The sequence below is a fragment of the Salmo salar genome, chromosome ssa09, assembly GCF_905237065.1.
Source record: "Salmo salar chromosome ssa09, Ssal_v3.1, whole genome shotgun sequence".
NCBI lineage: Eukaryota > Metazoa > Chordata > Actinopteri > Salmoniformes > Salmonidae > Salmo > Salmo salar.
In genome coordinates this window covers 76,657,909-76,663,908 of record NC_059450.1, presented here as the reverse complement: position 1 = coordinate 76,663,908, position 6,000 = coordinate 76,657,909, and positions in this window count along the sequence as shown.

Genomic DNA, 6,000 nt, shown 5'->3' with positions numbered 1-6,000 from the left:
ATGTAGCTGATCACTACTGTAGTAGGGTTTGAAGGTTAGACAGGTTGTATGTATCTGCTCACTACTGTAGTAGGGTTGGAAGGTTAGACAGGTTGTATGTATCTGATCACTACTGTAGTAGGGTTGGAAGGTGTGATTCTACTCCTGTTGGTTTCTCTGATCCCAATATTGTCACTGTTGATATTCACCTGTCCTGTCCACAAAGGTCATCACCTTATTGGAATTGTAATGTTAAGTTATTACATGTCGCCATGTTTTGTGAAATGTTTTTGTTGTTTTGGGACAAATGGAGGGTTATTAAATGGCATTTGGATATCCTTGAGACAATGGTGGGAGGTTGGGAAGGCCCAAATACGTCTGTTTTGTCAACAGTATACTGCTCTGTCTAGTATTGAAGTTTAAGAGACTATCAGGGCCTTTGAAGAAGACATCAAATCTATTGAATTGAAGTTGCTCACTCAGAATGACCCCAGACTAGTCATGAACTTACAGAACAAGAGCAATGAACTGAGTCTGTTTTTACATGAAAGAGTGAAGGGTGCCTTGATTAGGTCTCACTTTGCTACCTGTGCTTTCATTGTTGCCAAAAATGGGCGATTGGGCTCTTTTAAAAAACTGTCGACCTGTTGCATTGCTGTGTGCAGAATATACAATTATATCTGAGTGTCTCTCAAACAGATTAAAATAATATCTGGGGCTTTTGGTTCTCAAGGACCAGCCTCTATAGTTTATAACTTGTTTCTAATAAGAGATGTTTTAGACATTTATAAACTGTCTGATGTAAATGTGGGTTTGCTTTCTTTGACCATGTGGACGACCAGTACTTGTTCAAAACAAGGAAAGCCTTTGGGTTTGGGGATGTTATCTTGTCTTGGATGAGTTTACTGTATACTGGGGCCTCATTTATGGTGAAGGTGGAGAGTGGTTTGAGCTGCCTCATCCACGTCCATAGGGGTATTAGGCAGGGATGCCCAATTTCAGGACAGTTATATTGTCTGGCAATTGAACCAATGCTTTGTTTTTTAAGAGCGAGGCTTACTGGTTTCTCTGAGCAAGGGGTTACGAAGGATCCTGCGATAGCACTGTCTGAGTATGCAGATGACCTGACAGTTTATATTATTTCATTAGATTGGATGAAGACTTTGGGGATTTTTCTAGGCTCCGATGTCTTTCAAAAAAAGATCTGGGAGGGTGTAGTGGAGAAGGTGTGTGCCAGGTTGTCTAGGTGGAAATGGGTGCTACCCCAGCTGTCATATAGGGGAAGGGTGCTGGTGCCAATAACCTAGCTGCCTCTACCCTGTGGCACAGACTAATGATTTTACAGCCACCAGGGGCCTGATACAACAGCTTCAGAGGACCCTTTTCAATTTATTTTGGTCTGGACAACATTGGATTAACGCCCAACAACCTGCCCGCTTGACCCTATCCCCTCCTCTCTTCTCCAGACCATTTCCGGAGACCTTCTCCCCTACCGCATCTCGCTCATCAACTCATCCTTGACCGCTGGCTACGTCCCTTCCGTCTTCAAGAGAGCGAGAGTTGCACCCCTTCTCAAAAAACCTACACTCGATCCCTCCGATGTCAACAACTACAGACCAGTATCCCTTCTTTCTTTTCTCTCCAAAACTCTTGAGCGTGCCGTCCTTGGCCAGCTCTCTTGCTAACTCTCTCAGAATAACCTTCTTGATCCAAATCAGTCAGGTTTCAAGACTGGTCATTCAACTGAGACTGCTCTTCTCTGTGTCACGGAGGCTCTCCGCACTGCTAAAGCTAACTCTCTCTTCTCTGCTCTCATCCTTCTAGACCTATCGGCTGCCTTCAGATCCTCCTCTCCACCCTCTCCGAGTTGGGCATCTCCGGCGCGGCTCGCGCGGCTCACTCTTGGATTGCGTCCTACCTGACTGGTCGCTCCTACCAGGTGGCATGGCGAGAATCCGCCTCCGCACCACGTGCTCTCACCACTGGTGTCCCCCAGTTCTAGGCCCTCTCCTATTCTCGCTATACACCAAGTCACTTGGCTCTGTCATATCCTCACATGGTCTCTCCTATCATTGCTACGCAGACGACACACAAACTTCTCCTTTCCCCCTTCTGATAACCAGGTGGCGAATCACATCTCTGCATGTCTGGCAGACATATCAGTGTGGATGACGGATCACCACCTCAAGCTGAACCTCGGCAAGACGGAGCTGCTCTTCCTCCCGGGGAAGGACTGCCCGTTCCATGATCTCGCCATCACGGTTGACAACTCCATTGTGTCCTCCTCCCAGAGTGCTAAGAGCCTTGGCGTGACCCTGGACAACACCCTGTCGTTCTCCGCTAACATCAAGGCAGTGACCCGATCCTGTACGTTCATGCTCTTCAACATTCGCAGAGTACGACCCTGCCTTACACAGGAAGCGGCGCAGGTCCTAATCCAGGCACTTGTCATCTCCCGTCTGGATTACTGCAACTCGCTGCTGGCGGGGCTCCCTGTCTGTGCCATTAAACCCTTACAACTCATCCAGAACGCCGCAGCCCGTCTGGTGTTCAACCTTCCCAAGTTCGCTCACGTCACCCCGCTCCTCCGCACACTCCACTGGCTTCCAGTTGAAGCTCACATCTGCTACAAGACCATGGTGCTTGCCTACGGAGCTGTGAGGGGAACGGCACCTCCGTACCTTCAGGCTCTGATCAGTCCCTACACCTAAAGAAAGGCACTGCGCTCATCCACCTCTGGCCTGCTCGCTTCCCTACCTCTGCGGAAGCACAGTTCCCGCTCAGCCCAGTCAAAACTGTTCGCTGCTCTGGCACCCCAATGGTGGAACAAGCTCCCTCACGACGCCAGGACAGCGGAGTCAATCACCACCTTCCGGAGACACCTGAAACTCCACCTCTTTAAGGAATACCTGGGATAGGATAAAGTAATCCTTCTAAACCCCCCCCCCCTCAAAAAGATATAGATGTACTATTGTAAAGTGGTTGTTCCACTAGATATCATAAGGTGAATGCACCAATTTGTAAGTCGCTCTGGATAAGAGTGTCTGCTAAATGACGTAAATGTAATGTAAATGTACCTGCCACTGCATGAAGGTGGGCAAGGCCTGGTGGACATTTCTTCTGGGATGATGGCTTTCCGGCTTCAAGCAGCCCAGAGACTGTTGTACAGTGAAGGTTCAAGCAGCCCAGAGACTGTTGTACAGTGAAGGTTCAAGCAGCCCAGAGACTGTTGTACAGTGAAGGTTCAAGCAGCCCAGAGACTGTTGTACAGTGAAGGTTCAAGCAGCCCAGAGACTGTTGTACAGTGAAGGTTCAAGCAGCCCAGAGACTGTTGTACAGTGAAGGTTCAAGCAGCCCAGAGACTGTTGTACAGTGACGGTTCAAGCAGCCCAGAGACTGTTGTACAGTGACGATTCAAGCAGCCCAGAGACTGTTCTACAGTGAAGGTTCAAGCAGCCCAGAGACTGTTGTACAGTGAAGGTTCAAGCAGCCCAGAGACTGTTGTACAGTGAAAATTCAAGCAGCCCAGAGACTGTTGTACAGTAAAGGTTCAAGCAGCCCAGAGACTGTTGTACAGTGAAGGTTCAAGCAGCCCAGAGACTGTTGTACAGTGACGGTTCAAGCAGCCCAGAGACTGTTGTACAGTGACGGTTCAAGCAGCCCAGAGACTGTTGTACAGTGAAGGTTCTAGCTGGGTCGATGCAGCCTACATATTGATGAGGAGAGCGGGCTGTTTGGGCTTAGACAAGCACCTTTTCCTCTTAAAGCTAGAGGGGGGTGGCTTGTCTGGCCTGACATCTTTCTATGAGTCTGTTATGCAGGCTTGGAGAGTTTTCGACATGTCCCGTAAGGCCGGCATGCCACCAGGGATGTGGTTATTTGAAGAGCCTCTGTTTTATAACACTGTCTTCCAGTCCCGTGCTATGGGTTCAGCCAGCCAACGTTCATGCCTGGGAGAAAGAGCAGGGATCTGATCATCTCGCCTACTGAGGAAGGTTGTAGCTGAGGTCTGCGATTCCTTGTCAATACTTCATCGGCAGTATCTGACTGATACTTCCAACTCTGATCGGTGGACGGAGTGTCTGGATGATGTGTTCCCTGTGCTGAATGTTAGTGCTGCGGCGGGGGCATTAGAGGAGGATGTGGGGATGCTGCTTTCCTTCCATACCCCGGAGCTGGGAGAGTTCAAGGTGGTGGGAAAGAAGGCCATGTATATAATATGTGTATAAGTGTCCCGTGCTTCTTCCCTGGAAGGGGTCAAATGGACGAGGTGGGCGGGTGTGTTTGGTCCAGCTGTCTCCCCAAAAGGAGGCACCAAAAGCCTTTATATAAACTGCCTATTGATAAGAGGACAACTGACCTCCAATGGAGGATAATACATGGAGCTATAGCCACCAACATGCATCTGGTACACCTGGATCCTACTGTTGGGGAGGGGTGTCCATTCTGTGTATGAAACTCTGGCACATCTGTTCTTACAGTGTCCCAGGTTGGCCGGGATGATTGACCTGATCACTAGTTGGTTCTCAACTCTGGGAGAGGTTTTCTCTTCCCAACTGTTTATATTTGGGCCAAAGTACAGGTTTAGTCGAGGGGCTGTAGTTGTCTTAACCTTGTGGCAGGGGCAGCTAAATTAGCAATCTGGAAGACATGAAAGAACAGTATTCGGGGACAGGGGTCTGTGGGTGTGGTGGACATGCTGGAGGGGATGTTGGCAGCAAGACTGAGGGTTGAGTTTTCCTATTACAAACTGGCTAATAACATTTGGCTGTTTATGAGCATATGGGGTCTACAGAAGTTGTTGTGTTTATTTACCGTGGAGGAAGATTTGGTGTTGTGTTTTTAATTGATGTGTAACCATGGTTTTGTTTGAGTGTTTATTGTGTTGTGTGTTCCCAGACCCAATAAAGATTTTTTTTAACTCAAACTCTCTCTCTCTGTCTATTTCCTTCTCCCTCTCTCTCTGTGTATTTCCCTCTCTTTCTCTCTATGTCTATTTCTCGCTCTCTCATTCTCTCTGTCTATTTCTCTCTCTCAATTCAATTAAATTAAATTTGCTTTATTGGCATGACGTAACAATGTACATATTGCCAAAGCTTACTTTGGATATTTAAAATATGAAAATAATAACAATCAAAATTGTCAATGGGACAAAAGTATCAACAATAATCAAGGGTCAAAATAACCATACATTGAACAATAACAATAAGCATAGAGGACATGTGCAGGTTGATTGCTCTGTCAGGCACTGTCCCTCATCTTATGGCAGGCAGCAATGTAGTGCGCTGCCAACACACAGCTCTCTGCGTCCTCCCCAAACAGGACGGTAGCCTACTCATCAGAGAGGTCTTTGAAACCTTGAATAAGGGTTTCAAATTTGTGGAAATGAAACTCTCTAATTGTTTTATATTTTTTACATTTTGTCAGAAAATGCAGCTCCGTCTCAGGTTCTGCTGTTGTGCAGTCGTTGCACAGCCTTTCCTCTACAGGGAGCCAGGCTTTCCAACCCTTCTCAATGGCAAGGCTGTGCTCACTGAGCCTGTACTTTGTCAAGGTTTTCTAAGGGTTTGATCAGTAACCATGGTCAAATATTTAGCCACGGTGTACTGTCGATTTAGGGCCAGATAACACTGCATTTTACTTTGTGCTTGTGTTTCCCAATAAGCAATGTAGTTTTGTTTTGACTGTGTTGTCATTTTGTTTATTCTGATTGATTGGATGTTCTGGTCCTGAGGCTTCAGTGTGTTAGTAGAACAAGTTTGTGAACTCAGCCCCAGGACCAGCTGGATGAGGGGACTCGTTTCTTTGCTCAGCTCTTGGCATTTCAGGGCTTGGTAATGATATGAGAGGGGGTCACTGTATTTTAGATGTTTCCAAAACTTAATTGCTGTTTTTTGAGTTGTATTTATAAGTGGATATTGGCCGAATTCTGCCCTGCATGCATTCTCTCTCTCTCTCTCTCTCTCTCTCTCTCTCTCATTCTCTCTCTCTCTCTCTCTCTCTGTCTATTTCCCTCTGTCT